The sequence below is a fragment of the Hordeum vulgare genome, chromosome 4H, assembly GCF_904849725.1.
Source record: "Hordeum vulgare subsp. vulgare chromosome 4H, MorexV3_pseudomolecules_assembly, whole genome shotgun sequence".
Lineage (NCBI taxonomy): Eukaryota > Viridiplantae > Streptophyta > Magnoliopsida > Poales > Poaceae > Hordeum > Hordeum vulgare.
In genome coordinates, this window is record NC_058521.1 from 305517619 (window position 1) to 305533897 (window position 16279).

Here is a 16279-nt window from a genome sequence, read left to right on the forward strand (position 1 = left end):
CACGGCGCAGGTAACACAGCGATAGTTAGATAACTTCGCAATTTCAGGATGGAAATTGCCCCTACCCTGTTATGTATTGTTGAAACACAGATAGAGAGGTCGAGGGTAGAAAGTCTCGCTGGTAATATTGGTTATGACCATGGCTATGTTGTAAGTAGTCAAGGAAGAAGTGGTGGCTTAGGTTTGTTTTGGAATGATCTAATAAAAATCGATATCATTGGCTATTCTGGTTACCATTTTTATTTCTCATTTGAGGATCCATGTGGAACACCGTGGAGAGTGACCTTATTTTATGGACAAGCACAAACACATCTAAGGCACCAGGCTTGGGAAGTTTTAAAAGGAATGGCTACTCTGAGTGATCTTCCCTCGCTTTGTTTGGGTAATTTTAATGAAGTGTTATGTCTAAAAGAACAAGGGGAATTGGAGAAAGGAGTAATGCACAAAAACAAAACTTGTGAAAAGTAGTTGATGTTTGCAAGCTAATGGATATAGGCTATCAGGGCCAATTTTGAATATTTGAAAAGAAGGTCACAAGGGGGAGCTATACCCGTGTCACATTAGATCGATCTTTAGCAACCTCTGAACGGAATGAGATGTATCCAACTACATATGTGAAGCGCTTAACTGCCACAACCTCATATCAATGCCCTATTTTGCTAAACCTGCAAAGTTCGATTCCTTTACCAAACAAGAGGGTTTTCATGTATGAGGTGATGTGGGAGAGTCACGAGACATGGAAAGACACAATAGCTAATAGTTGGGCCAAGGAATGCCGAGCAGGGACTTTGCAGGATATGCGGTCTAAGTTGATTAGAGTGTCGAGGAGGCTTGGTGTAACGCCCAAGATTCGGTCCAATCCTTATTTTGGCGTGAGGCCCTCGACAGGTATAGAAACGCATCTTGTCGTTTCACAAGAATGGATATCGTTACAAGTACATGTACTGAAAAGATGAGTATAAGGAGTTGGCTTACACTCGCCACAAGCTACATCAGAGTCACATCAGTACATTACATATAATCATCATGAAGAAGAGTAGGGTCCGTCTATGGACGAAAACAAACGATAAAAGAACGACGTCCATCCTTTCTATCCAAGGCTGTCGGCCTAGAACCCATCCTAGATCGATGAAGAAGAAGAAGAAACTCCAAATGAACAATCAACGCGCTCGCGTCAAATAACCCTTTACATGTACCTGCAACTGGTGTTGTAGTAATCTATGAGCCACAGAGGACTCAGCAATCTCATTTCCAAAGGTATCAAGACTAGCAAACCTTAATGGGCGAGGTATGGTTAAGTGATGAGGCTGCAGCAAGCGACTAAGCATTTATTTGAGGTGATTGACTTAGGAGTACAAGAGTAAAGAGGGGGTTGATCTATGGATAACGGACGGGTGCTAATGATGATCAAAAGAATGATCCTAAACACCTACTTACGTCAGACATAACCACACCGTGTCCTCGATCGGAGAAGGAGCTCACGAACGAGACAGTCACGGTTACGCACTCAGTTGGCAAGTTTTAATTAAGATTACTTCAAGTTATCTAGAACCGGATGTCAAACAAAGTTACCATGTTGCCACATAACCGCGGGCACGGCTTTCCGAAAGATTTAACCCTGCACGGGAGCTCCAACTAGTCCATCACAAATTACCCCAAGCCGCATAGAAAACCTTAATCACGAAACTCGTGATCTCCTCGGATTCCTTAGTGGAAATCCTCAACTCTGAGATTTCCCAAAGTATCACCGGAATCCCGATGCACAAGATATTCCGTCAAAGGTAAAACTAAACCAGCAAGGCCACCCGACGTGTCGACGATCCCGATAGGAGCGACGTATCTCGTTCTCAGGACACGACGGATAAGCCACGCGTACGGTGGCTTGATAGAAACCACCCAAGTTGCCCTGGGTTGGCCCCGCACAGTGCTCTAGGTTGGACCAACACTCATGAGGAGCACTGCCCCGGGGGTTGATTAAGTTTCCTCGGGTTAATCACTCCCTTTTGGGTTCATTAGTTATTTAGGCAAATGTAGTACCAAAGTTGGGCCTTGCCAGACTAGTCTTAATATAAAACAAATTATCAAGGGGGTCCCCATAACAACCCCGATCGTGTTAGGAATGCTCAATTATGGAATGTAACACCGGTAGCCGAAACTAAGGGGGCAAAGGTGGAACATAGCACCAGGCTAGAAAGGTCGGGCCTTCCACCTTTTACCAAGTATATAGGTCAATTAAATTACTTAGCAATTAATATGGTTATATAACAAGGAACCCATGTAATCACATGGAAGCAACTGCACCTTCAACTAGCAACGCTAACACATGATTAAGAAAGCAGTAACATAGCCAATCAGTGGTTTGCTAGGTTGTGAACAGGTTGAACGTTTCATGGCAAGGTTGAGAAGCTGAATTTACCTGGTGGTAGGCAATGAGACATAGCGATAGAAAAGAAACAACTAGCATGGCAATGATAGTAATGGTATCTACGGAAACGATCATCTTGCCTGAGATCCTGCATGGAAGAAGAACGACTCCGTGGAGCAGACGAACCGACGTAGTCGAACGAGTTCTCACCCTCCAGCGCGCTTGCGGAACTCTATTGAGACGAAGCAACCGGAAACAAGCATGAACACACGAAATTCACCACGACACATGCACGACATGATGCACTCCTATTATGATGCATGTCCATTTGAAATATGTAAGGAATGGCATGGCAATTCACATCACGCAAACACTACACATTAAGTGAACTTCAATATGCAACGAGTTGCATATTGACGGAACTCCATATTAATTATTTAGTTCACTCCCGTTTATTTGCACGGCAATATTAAATGTTGTTAAGCATGGAAGGAGTGAAGCACAAATAAACTACCTAACTAGGCATTTTAAATGAGGCCGGAAACGACATATAGCCTCTCCGAAACGACCCCACGTGTTACATTCCAATTCTGTCCATATTTGTGCTAATCACATTTTATGTTTGTTAAACAGCAAAACAAAGTGGTTCGCGTGATTCTACTCGTCGTTCTGATCCATTTACATATATGGCTCATCTCCAACGGAACTACGGTTAAATATCTACGAACTAAACCATTTCTATCACGTCATCATGCAAATCTTTGCAAACAGCACGGCTAACACATCTAAATATGCATGAGAATTGGAAAATATTAATCTACGTGAAATTCTACATGTTTTACAGATATAATTTGTTGCGATCCGACACACGGTTTAAAAACTACGGGCGGTTTACAATATGCACATAATCTGCGATTTTAAGATCCGGGGCTAATTAGACAAATTCGCAAAACTGAATAAAAACTCTACGAGCCGAAGTGCAACCATTTGCAGCAGCCCGGGAGTGGAAACAAGCCCAAGTGGACGTGCATGTGTATGATAAAGGTGCCCCACCTGTCAGGTATAGAAAGAAACAAAAGCCAAAATTATATGATGCTCCTCATACTTGAACCGAGAATCTACTGGAGGTGGGCGAGTGCGTTGACTAATTAGGCTAGCTACTGGTTTGCAAAATAATAGTGGCTTGACATAAATTGAAATAAAGGAAGGAGGTCATCCTCAAGAGGAAAAAATGCATATCAAAAACATGCAGTCGCGGGGACTTGAACCCTCGACCTTCTAGTGCTAGGAGATGGGATCGGATGCGCTAGCCAACTCAGCTAGCGTTGAACTCGTGATTAAAGTCAGCGTCTAAACTATATTACTTCTACGCAACAGAAGCACTTCTAGGAAAAGAAACACGATTCAGAAATGATGCTTACAGGGAAACAGATCCCGTGAGCCATGGAGATGCTCAAACGCGACGGCAACCGGGTGACGGGGCTGGTTGGGGCGAGGGTCGCCAGAGGAGCATGGGAACGGGCGGATCCGGCAGCTCCATCCCGGATCTGGCCAGAGACAGGACACGGAGAGGCGCAGAGGCGAGCTCAACGGCGGCCATTGAACCTGCGAAGAAGAAGAAGAAGAAGAAGAATAAGGTGAGGACGAGGCAGGGAAGGAGAGGGAGAGGAAGGGGGAGGAGAAGGTGGTGGCGTGGCGAAGAAGCTCCGGCGGCTACTGCCGACTGGCCACTGGTGCTCCGGCAACGGGGAGGAGGAGTGACCTTGCTCGGGAGGAAGGAGCTCGGTCTAGATCGATGGAGAGGCTAGATCAGATCTGAGAGGTGAAGAAGGTGGAGAGGCTAGGGTTAGGGTTGCATGGAAAACGAGGCAAGGGGGATTGGCTGTCCAAAATGAGAGGACGAGGAGATTAAATAGGAAAGGGGGCTAGGGTTATCCGAATCCGGCTCCGTTTTCGACCACGGGATAGCGATCGGACAGCCACACCCGCGGGAATGGGTTAGATGGGCTAGGTGGTTGTGTAAAGCAAGACGGGTTAAGAGAAGAGAGGAGTATGCGGCCCGACACGATATTTAAAACACCGGAAAACGTCCGACGATAAACCAATGACGGTGCCGCTACCGACGACCATTCAGGTATCAAACGAACTCCGATTGCGACGAAAATTGGCAGGCGGACTACCTACAATAAAATAAGACCGCACGCCAAGTTTCAACCCAATCCGATAATATTTTCGGACACCATTTAAAAACAATATTTTATCGATGCCTCGGGCGCGCGCGCGTGTGTTGTCGGGCTCAAAATGGTCAACGACGAAAACGAAGAGAACCGACAACTAATAACGGATGCATGTTTTGAAAACTGGCAGCAACGGAGTGCCGATGCAATGTAGACGATACGAATGATGCGATGATGAGTGTGACAATCAAACAAACCACACGACGAGAACGTAATAAAAGGGAAATCTTCTGGAGCGTCGGTCTCGGGCTGTCACACTTGGGTCGTGGAACAAAAAAACCTTTGGGAGTGTTAGAAAGCATATAAAAACCTTGAAGGTTGAACTGGAGCGCGTGCGAAGCAATCCATGCAGAACGGCACCGGCACATGTCGAACTTAAAATCAATGAGAAGCTGATAGAATTGTATCATGATGAGGAACTTATGTGGAGACACAAATCTTGGCTTCAGTGATCTCGGCAGGAGACAAAAACACTCTGTTTTTTCACATGTGGGCGAGCCAACGAAGGAAGAGGAACATGGTAAATCTCTATCTAATTCTTTGGATGTCCTCAAAGATGATCTAGCGGAGTTGAAGGCAATGGTGAATGTTTTCTATCAAAATATTTATACTTCTGAAGGTGTAACTAGGATTAAGGAGTTTCTATCGAGAGTTCCTATCAAGGTGACAAACCAGATGAACGCCATGTTGCTTGCTCTTTATTCCTGCAAGGAAGTCAAGATAGCTCTCTTTCATATGTTCCCCACTAAGACTCCAGGGCCTCATGATTTTCCAACTCATTTTTACCAATGTTATTGGGACCTTTGTGGGGAACACGTGACTCAAGCTATTCTGAAAATAGTACGAGGAGAGGTGGGAGAAGATTGTGTTAATGACAATGTCTTGGTACTTATTCCAAAGGTTCTCAATCCAACCCAACTCTCTCATTTTCGGCCTATTATCTTATGCAATGTGATCTATACAATTGCATCTAAAGTTGTTGCAAACAGACTCAAGATTATCTTGCGTGGCATTATCTGTGAGGAACAGTCAGCTTTTGTACCACACAAGTTGATCATCGAGAACATAATTTGTGCATATGAGTGTTTGCTCTTTATGAAGAGGAGTAAGAAGAAGTCCAATAGCTACTATGCTCTCAAACTGGACATGATGAAAACCTATGATAGGGTGGAGTGGTCTTATTTACAAGCAATGATGGAGAAATTGGGATTTTCACACACATGGATCAACACAATAATGAGTATGGTTCGGTCAGTTTCTTTCTATGTTTTGTTCAATGGAGAGAAGTTAGAGCAATTCACACCCACAAGAGGTATTTGACAGGGAGACCCTATCTTCCCTTACCTTTTGTTTATTGCGGCGGAGGGCCTTTCGTGCCTTTTAAAATCCAGTTCTCAATAGTCATGTCTTGAAGGAATCAAGGTGGCACCAATAACTCCGGCTATAAACTATCTCATTTTTGCTAATGATAGCCTGCTGCTTTTTAAGTCAAGTACTAAGGGGGCAACAATGGTGTCAAACCTTTTGAACACTTGTTGTAATGATTCAGGCAAAGAATCAATCATGCAAAGTCTTTGATTTTCTTTAGTAAAGGTTGTCCTTAGAGTATGCGAGAATCTACCAAGACCATACTTCATGTGGACAATGAATCTCTGAGTGACAAGTACTTGGGCATGCCAACGGATGTTGGTCAATCAAACATGGGAACCTTCAAATATCTAAGAGACATGGTATGGGAGAAAGTAACAGGATGGATGGCGAAACTACTTTCGGCAGCACGCAAAGAAGTCCACATCAAATCGATGGCCCAAGCTATACCGGTCTATTATATGTCATGTTTCAGATTGCCGCAAGGTTTGTGTGACAATATTACCTCCATAATTTGACAGTTTTGGTGGGGAAGTAAGCAAGGCAGGAGGAAGCTAGCATGGGATGTAATGATGCAACCTAAATCTTTTGGCGACATGGGATTTAGGGACATGGCGATATTCAACATGTCTTTGCTATCCCATCACGCGTGCACACTGTTGGTTGATCCTAACTCTACGAGCGTTTGGATTCTGAAAGTTGCATATTTTTCGAGCTCATCTTTCTTTGAGGCGGAAATCCATAACCACCCTTCTCAAATATGGAGATCTATACTTGATGGAAGGGAAGTTATGAAGCAAGGAGTGATTAGGCGCATCGGCACACGACAGGCAATCAAAATTTGGGAGACCAACTGGCTCCCGCGCACAGGACTTAAACACCCAATCACGTCTTTGACTGCGAACCCATGAGTATTTGTGACGGAGCTGATCGACAACACCTCGGCGTCATGAGGAGAGGAGCTCATCCGAGCTACTTTTCTTCCATTTGACGCGGACACTATCCTGTCTATTCCCTTGTGTACGAGAAACATTGATGAGTTTTGGGCCTCGTTGGAGGACAGAACTGGCAAGTTTACGGTCAGCTCAGCCTATAGAATGATCATCAATACCAGGGAGCATCGAGGGAACTGGATCGAGGAGAATGCATACATTTCAGGAGGCTCGAGCGATAGTGCATGGACCAAACTCTAGCATACTAAGGTCCCTTCAAAACTAAAGGTATTCCTATCGAGGCTCGCTAGGCACTCAATGAAGATTGCTGATTTATAGCATCACCAAAACATGTCAACAACACACCAATGCGCACTTTGTGATTGGGAGGATTTGTGGAGGCATGCCCTTTTGGAGTGCATGATGTCTAGATGCATTTGGACTGTGTCTGATGAGGTTGTTGTGGAGAAATTGAGTCAGAACAGCGGTCCCCATGCAAGGAGTTGGCTCTTTGCAATGCATGATGAGCTTCCACATAAGCAATGTAACCGAATGGTGGTCACCCTTTGGGTGATATGGAGGGCTAGGAGAAAAGAAATCTGTGAGGATGTTTTTCAGAGTCCATAATCCACAAATCACTTCATCCTAACCTTTCTTTCATAATTGGAAATGGAGGAGGCAAGAGAGGGGAAACTTGTGAGACAAGCAAGACCCCCGGCTGGTGGGTGGATCCGGCCACCTCATATGTGCTTTAAGATCAATGTTGACGCAGTTGTGGCACAAAATAGGGGCGGCGGGTTGCTGCAGCGATCTATCGGGATCACAATGGCTCTTTTCAGGGCGCCTAGGCTATTGTCTTCAAGGGTGTTATGATTAATTAACACATGTTAATTATGGGGAATCTTCCCTTATCCAAAGCGCCATGTGATTCCTTTCAGTAATCATCACAGAGCAGTTTCCTTTCGTGGATTGACGCCATGAAAACTGATGCCTCAAGGTGTCCCCCCATGCACTATGTATATGTGTACTAATCATCAATAAAGGATACACTGGTTCACTTTTACATTGCTTTTGTTTTCTCTCTTGCTAAATTCAAACACGTTATCAACATGCTCTGCCGAGAGCGAGGGCGCAGAAGAGAATGGAGGTTATGTGTGGCGGAATCGCAACTTCGGCAACTCGCATGTGGCGTCAAGGCAAGGAAAGCTAACGTGACACATTGCACATCGACCAATGACCAGGCTGTGATACAGAGCCGTGGCTGTAACACTCGGGGTAGAAAAGAAATCCACAGAAGTTCATCAAAGAACAGAGGGCATCATGATTTGTTGATTCAAGGACTGAATTCTGGAGCATTTCCTCGAGTCAAGCACATCACCGAAACAACCAATGATGCAAATTGCAAAGGTAAGTAAGTACCTTGTAATTTCCTAATTTCCATGATGTTGTAACTAGCCGCACACTAGTAGCCAGTGTCGCTCGCCTTCTCGCCATCATTGCATAAGCAACATGCTCGTTGAGGACACATGCAGTAGCAGGCGATGTAGATCTTGCAGCGGCACCTTTAGCATTGTTCGCTCACGTGGCTCCTGTCTGACGGCGTAGTGTCCCTCTTCCCTGGATCGATGCACAACCCGGTACACTACCGGAGGCATTTCCTATAGAGTCATTTCTAAGCTTTGAGCTGTGAGTAAATAAAAGTGTGATGATCATCATTATTGGAGCATTGTACCATGTGAGGAAATAAAAAAAGAGGCCAAAGAGCCCAAATAAAAAAAAAGAAAAAAAAGAGGCCCAGGAGCCCAAATAAAAAAAGGAGAGAAAAAGAGAGAAGGGACAATGCTACTATCTTTTTCCACACTTGTGCTTCGTAATAGCACCATGTTCTTCATATTTGAGAGCCTCTCATTTCGTCACTACCATATGATAGTGGGAATCTTCATTATATAACTTGGCTTGTATATTCCAATGATGGGCTTCCTCAAGATTGCCCTATGTCTTCGTGAGGAAGCAAGTTGGATGCACACCCACTAGTTCTCCTTTTGAGCTTTCACATACTTATAGCTCTAGTGCATCCTTTGTATGGCAATCCCTACTCATTCACATTGATATCTATTAATGGGCATCTCCATAGCCCTTTGATACATCAAGTCCATGTGACCATCTCCTCCTTTTTGCCTCACAACCACGACCACACTCTATTCCACCTATAGTGCTATATCCATGGCTCACGCTCATGTATTGCGTGATAGTTATAAAAAGTTTGAGAAAGTAAGAGTGCGAAAACAATTACTTGGCCAATACTGGGGTTGTGCATGATTTACATTAGTTGTGTGAGGATGATGGAGCATAGCCAGACTATATGATTTTGTAGGGATAACTTTCCTTGGCCTTGTTATTTTGAAAGTTCATGATTACCTTGCTAGTTTGCTTGAAGTATTATTGTTTTCATGTCAATAGAAAACTATTGTTTTGAATCTTACGGATCTGAACATTCATGTCACATGAAAGAAGTTGCAAAGGACAACTATGCAAAGTAGCATTCCAAATCAAAAATTCATTCTTTATCACTTCCCTACTCGAGGACGAGCAGGAGTTAAGCTTGGGGACGCTTGATACGTCTCCAACATATCTATAATTTTTGATGGTTTCATGCTATTATCTTGTCAAACTTTGGATGTTTTGTATGCCTTTTATATCTGTTTTGAGACTAACTTATTAACTCAGTGCCAAGTGCCAGTTCCTGTTTTTTCCATGTTTTTGACCCCTTTCACAGGAGGATTTTAAACGAAGTCCAAATGGAACGAAACTGCCAAAAACTTTTTTTCTGAAACAGAAGAAGATCGGGAAGCCTGAGAATCAGGGCAGGGGGCCAGCAGGGACCCCACAAGACCCCTAGCCGTGGCCAGGGGGCCCGCGCCTCCCAGGCTTGTGGGCTCCAAGGGCCACCTCTGCCCTAGGTCTTTCGCATATAAATTCCCTAAAATCTCAGAAAAAATCAGGAGAACATCGAAAGTACTTTTCCGCCGCCGCAAGCTTCTGTCTCCGCAAGATCCTATCTGGGGCACGTTCTGATGCCCTGCCGGAGGGGGGATTCGGATACGGAGGGCTTCTTCATCAACACCATGACCTCTCCGATGATGCGTGAGTATTTCACCATAGACCTACGGGTTCATAGCTAGTAGCTAGATGGCTTCTTCTCTCTCTTGGATCTTCAATACATAGTTCTCCATGATCTTCATGGAGATCTATCCGATGTAATCTTCTTTTGTGGTGTGTTTGTCGACATCCGATGAATTGTGCATTTATGATCATATTATCTATGAATCTTATTTGAGTTTCTTCTGATCTCTCTTATGCATGATTTCATATCCTTGTAATTCTCTTCGAGTTGGGGGTTTTGTTTGGCCAACTAGATCTATGATTCTTGCAATGGGAGAAGTGCTTGGTTTTGGGTTCATACCATGCGGTGACCTCACCCAGTGACAGAAGGGATAGCGAGGCACGCATCATGTTGTTGCCATCAAGGGTAAAAAGATGGGGTTTTTATCATTGGTTTGAGTTTATCCTCTACATCATGTCATCTTGCTTAAGGTGTTACTCTGTTCGTCATGAACTCAATACACTAGATGCATGCTGGATAGCGGTTGATGTGTGGAGTAATAGTAGTAGATGCAGAAAGTATCGGTCTACTTGTCTCGGACGTGATGCCTATATGTATGATCATTGCCTTAGATATCGTCATGACTTTGCGCGATTCTATCAATTGCTCGACAGTAATTTGTTCACCCACCGTAATATTTGCTATTTTGAGAGAAGTCTCTAGTGAACACTATGGCCCCCGGGTCTACTCCACACCATATTTTCAGCCTTACTCTTTTTCTGCGTTGCACTTTCCGCCTTCAAATCTCACTTTGCAATCAATCTTGAAGGGATTGACAACCTCGTTATAGCGTTGGGTGCAAGCTCTTTTGTGTTTGCGCAGGTACTCTGGACTTGACGAGAATCTCCTACTGGATTGATACCTTGGTCCTCAAACTCAGGAAAATACATACTGCTCATGTGCTGCATCGCCCTTTCCTCTTCAAAGGAAAAAACCAACGCAAGCTCAAGAGACGACAGAAGATTTCTGTCGCCGTAGCAAGCGCACGAGCGCCCGAGGTGGCGGAGGGGCGAGGGGCCGCGGTCGCCGCGGAGGCCGTGGGCAGGGAAGGTGAAGTACTACTCCAGCACCTCTGTCTTCTCTCCTGGCGCCGGCTTCTCCTCCGTGGGGCGGGCACTCGGACAGGGCGGCACTGGAGTTTGTCGTGGAACTGCACGACGTCCGTTGGGGCCATCTGCACCTCTCTCGCTCTTTTGCTAGGGCGATGCAGGCCACCAAGCCTCCCGTCTTATGGTTGCGGGCGTACAGTTTCTCCCACGACGCAATGCAGGTGCAAGTGGAGTACCCGAAACGCCGCTCCATGTTGCTCGGGCGGGGCTGGAAAGCCTTCACCCGCGCCCACAGCCTCGAGGATGGGCATGTCCTCCGCTTTAAGCTAGCGGAGTACAATATGCTATCCGTCAAGTTTTATGGGCGCTCAGGTGTGCGTCTCGACTACTGCAAAGAGAGCTCAAGCGGCACCAAGTGTCCCTCCTTGAGCGCTAGCGAGGAGGAGGACAACGATGGCAGTGGCGCTCCTAGCAGGGCAGGATCTCGGGGGGTCAAGTCGGAGTACGACTCCCAAACTTCGACTCACTATCGGTCCTGCCGCCGAGGCCCGCTCACGCCTTTCCCCCGCCTCGCGAGTTTACCTTGCTGGAACTGGCATCAGTGCCTCATGTTCGAGGAGGAGTCACCTCCGCAAGCTTTGACTTCTCCATTCCCCCTGCTTGGGCCACTTCACTGGAGCTGGTGCCGGTGCCCTGGCTCCAGGGAGGCGCGCTTGCGGGCTCCGGATCCTTCGCCCCTTCGTGCGCCCTGCCCTCTGGTATCAAGCCAGAGGGGCCAGGTGGTGCTTGTCGGGGCTGGTCCCGTTCCCGTCGGCACAGTGCTGGTCTTGGAGGAGCCAACCTTGACCGTGCCGCGAGCTCCGCCTTTTTGTCTTCTTGAACTTCTGTCCGGCAAGCATGTCCCTCGCCAATAGACAGTATCATAGGTTAGAGTAGTACAAATCATTCATGTAATATGTTTGACTTTGTTTCAAACAAATGAATGAAATGTTGCTTCCATTGAGTCTGATCCTTCCCCTTGCATGATACACCCTTTGCATGTTCTGGAAGCTTGCCGGCGTGACTGGTCCTGCCGCTAGTGCTTTGAGAAATGGATCCTTAGCAGTTCACTTGAGGGGTCATTACCGGCAAGGCTCCTTGCCGCACTTGGTGCAACCGTTAGATCGTTCAGCGCGGCTCGAGGCGAAATAAGGTGTTGGGTATCCGCTTGGTCTGTTGAACAGGTTCGAAACAGTGTGAAGGCGCTATGTGGCCGTTCAGGTCATTGAACTAGTTCAAAACAGAACCAAGGTGCACTGATCCTGACAAGGTTCCATCTACACGCAAGTTTCTCAAACAAGGTTTGGGATCTCCAGAAAGGAAACAACCTATCTACTCTGAAATTTCATCTGGAATATCTATCACTGATTTGTCGTGCAACGGCACTTCTTCCCGCAGTGCTTGGGTCCTTTGTCGGGGTCTCAGATCCCTGGCAAGCAGGAGGCTACACTTTCCCGGCAACTCTCCCTCCGGCAAGGTCCTTGTCGATATTCCTTGACTATCGTATAGAAGGGGGTTGCCGGAGTATAACTCCTTTTTCCTGTTTTGCCAGGCCGTACTGGCGGAGCCCTCGAGCGCATCTTCGACAGCGACGCGACGCTTCCAGGGGGAAAGCGTTTACGCTAGAGTGCGTGCCTAGGCTTCGGGGCCAGTTGGCGCATCCTCGACGGCTATGCATCACTTTGCGAAGGTGCGTCGGCCGGAGTATGCACCGGAGGCCTCGCCAAAGCCCCCAGGCACACCCTCGACAGCAGCGCACTGTCCTGGAGCGATGCGTCAACCTGATGCTTTCAAGCTCGGGGCCTCCGTCTCCCTAGCCCGCCCTCGCGCAGCGGGGTGCTCGCGTAGGCGTTAGGGGGCCATGGCGAAGTAGAGAGACCACTGTCGCGCCCTGCCTTGAGGGACCGCGGTGGTGCGTTCAACTTCCCAAGATCTGGTGCGGAACTTGCTTGAATCTGCGAAAAAGCTCTCAACCACCTCCCCCTACTTGGCGCGCCCAAGATGCCGGGGAAATTGACACCTATGGGAAGCTCGAAGAGTCCCTTTATTGTTCGGCGGGGAAGAGTGAGGTGGCATCTAGGGCAGAGCTAGCGATCCAGAACGGCAAGGTCCTTTACCCAGGTTTGGGCCGCTTAGTGCGTAAAACCCTACTCCTGCTTAGTTTGTGTTTGGTGCTTACTGCACGGTGATTAGCTACAGTAACTCAGTCAGTGATTAGGGAGCCTCCAATCCCAAAAAAGGTCTAACCTCTTGAGAATGAGCCTTGGGCCTCCTTTTATAGGCAAAGAGGTCACCAACAGTGTGCTCAACGGTTGCATAGTGAACAGTGTTCACCGCTCTTCTTCTACGGTGGTGTTAGGGGCAGTAAATGCCTTGTCTGACCCCTGGCCTGCAGTGAGGTGATTGTGACACGTACCCAGGTGATCGACACCTGGTTCTTGCGTTGGCACATTAAGGATGCGCTGGAGCGGTCGGATTGTGGTAGAAAACGGGGGAGGACACCTGGCGAGCGGAAGCAGCTTGCTGGTCTGGCGTCCCTATCGAATGACTAGGTCTTCTTCCCGGGAAGGAGGACTTGCTGGGGGCTTGAACACTTTCCCGGCAAGGAGGGTTTGTCAAGGGCCTCGCCAGCCTCAGTGAGTCTTTCCGGCAAGGGGGCTTGCCGGGGTCTTGTGGGTCTTCGGGAGCCTTCCTGGCAAGGAGGGCTTGTCGGAGCCTTGCGAATCTTCCCGGCATGAAGGGCTTGCTGGGGCCTTGCATCTGGAGCTCTCGTAATCCGCGCCCTCGGAGAAGGGGGACGTGGCCTCAGTGGGTCTTGGTTTGCCTTCCTGCCATGCTTCCTTGTGCACTGCTGCTAGGTGCGTCGCCGATGCCCGTGCACAAGTCTGGGGCACAAGGGACCCGAGTCTCTAGTACACCGACAATCTACAAGAGTATGTGGATCCGATCTCTCCTCTCGTAGATGGTCATCACCATGGATAGATCTTGTATGTGCGTAGGAAATTTTTTGTTTCCCATGCAACGTTCCCCAACAGTGGTATCAGAGCTAGGTCTATGCGTAGATGACATCTCGAGTAGAACACAAAGGAGTTTTTTGGCATTAATGTTCATATTTCTTCTCTCCTTAGTCTTTTCTTGATTCAGCAGTATTGTGGGATGAAGCGGCCCGGACCAACCTTACTCGTCCACGTACGAGAGACCGGTTCCATCGACTCACATGCAACTTGTTGCATAAAGATGGCTGGCGGGTGTCTGTCTCTCCTACTTTACTTGAATTGGATTCAACAGAGGCGATCCTTGTAGAAGGTTAAATATCAACTTGCGTATCGCCATTGTGGTTTTGTGTAGGTAAGAAGCGTTCTTGCTAGATACCCATAGCAGCCACGTAAAACATGCAACAACAAATTAGAGGCGGTCTAACTTGTTTTTGCAGGGTATGTTGTGATATGATATGGCCAAAGACATGATGATAAATATTTGATGTATGAGATGATCATGTTTTAGTAGTTAATATCTACTTTCATGTCGATGCTACGGCAACCGGCGGGAGCCATAGGGTTGTCTTTAATTATTGTATGACCTACGTGTCACTCATGAAGCGCTATGTAATGCTTTACTTTATCGCTAAACTGTAGCAATAATAGTGCATGCATGGTTGGCGCGACAACCTCGATGGCAACACAATGATGGAGATCATGATGGTGGATATCATGGTGTTGTGCTGGTGACGATGGAGATCATGCCGGTGCTTTGGATATGAAGACCAAAAGCACAAGATCATGGCCATATCATGTCACTTATTATTTGCATGTGATGTTAATCCTTTTATGTACCTTGTTTTGCTTAGGACGATGGTAGCATTATAAGGTAATCCCTCACTAAAATTTCAAGATAAAATTGTGTTCTCCCCGAGTGTGCACCATTCCGAAAGTTCGTCGTTTCGAGACACTACGTGATGATCGGGTGTGATACACTCTACGTTCATATACAACAGGTGCAAGACAATTTTGCACATGCGGAACACTCGGGTTAAACTTGACCAGCCTAGCATGTACAAACATGGCCTTTTAACACAAGAGTCCGAAAGGTCGAACATGAGTCATATAGTAGATATGATCAACATGAAGATGTTCACCATTGAAACCAGCTCATCTCACGTGATGATAGGACTTGGATTGGTGGATTTGGATCATGTATCACTCGAATGACTAGAGGGATATCAATTTGAGTGGGAGTTTTTTTGGTAATATGATTAATTAAAATCATTATATTTAACAATAGTCTAAGTAATCTTTGCATGTTTATTATGTAGATCAATGGCTCGCTTAGTAGCACCCCTGAATTTGAATGCATTCCTAGAGAAAGCCAAGCTGAAAGATGAAGGGAGCAACTTTGTAGACTGGGCCCATAATCTAAGGCTTGTCCTCATGGTTTCCCAAAAGACTTACGTCCGTTATACACCACTTGGTGATGCGCCCCCCTTCTCGGCGGCTGAAGACATTATGAACGTGTGGCAGTCGCGTCTGGATGACTACTCAGTAGTTCAATGTGCAATTTTGTATGGCTTAGAACAGGGACTTCAAAGACGTTTTGAACGTAATGGAGCATATGAGATGTTCGAGGAATTGAAGTTTATCTTTGAGAAGAATGCCCGGATCGAGAGGTATGAGACCTCTGATAACTTCTATGCTTGCAAGATGGAGGAGAACGGTTCTGTCAGTGAGCACATACTCAGAATGTCTGCGTATTCCAACCGTCTGGCTGAGTTGGGAATTGTTCTCCCGCCAGAGGCAATCACTGACAGAGTTCTTCAATCACTACCACCTAGCTACAAAAGCTTTGTGATGAACTATAACATGCAAGGGATGAATAAATCAGTTGTCGAGCTGTTTGAGATGCTGAAAGTCGCTGAGTTAGAAATTTAGAAGGAACATCAAGTGTTGATGGTCAATAAAACCACCAGTTTCAAGAAAAAATGGCAAGGGCAAGAAAGGTAACTTTAGGAAGAGTGGTAAAGTTGTTGCCCCTTCCATGAAGAAACCCAAGGGTGGACCCCAGCGAGAAACTGAGTGTTATCATTGCAAGGGGACTGGTCACTCGAAGCGGAACTACCCCAAGTATCTGGC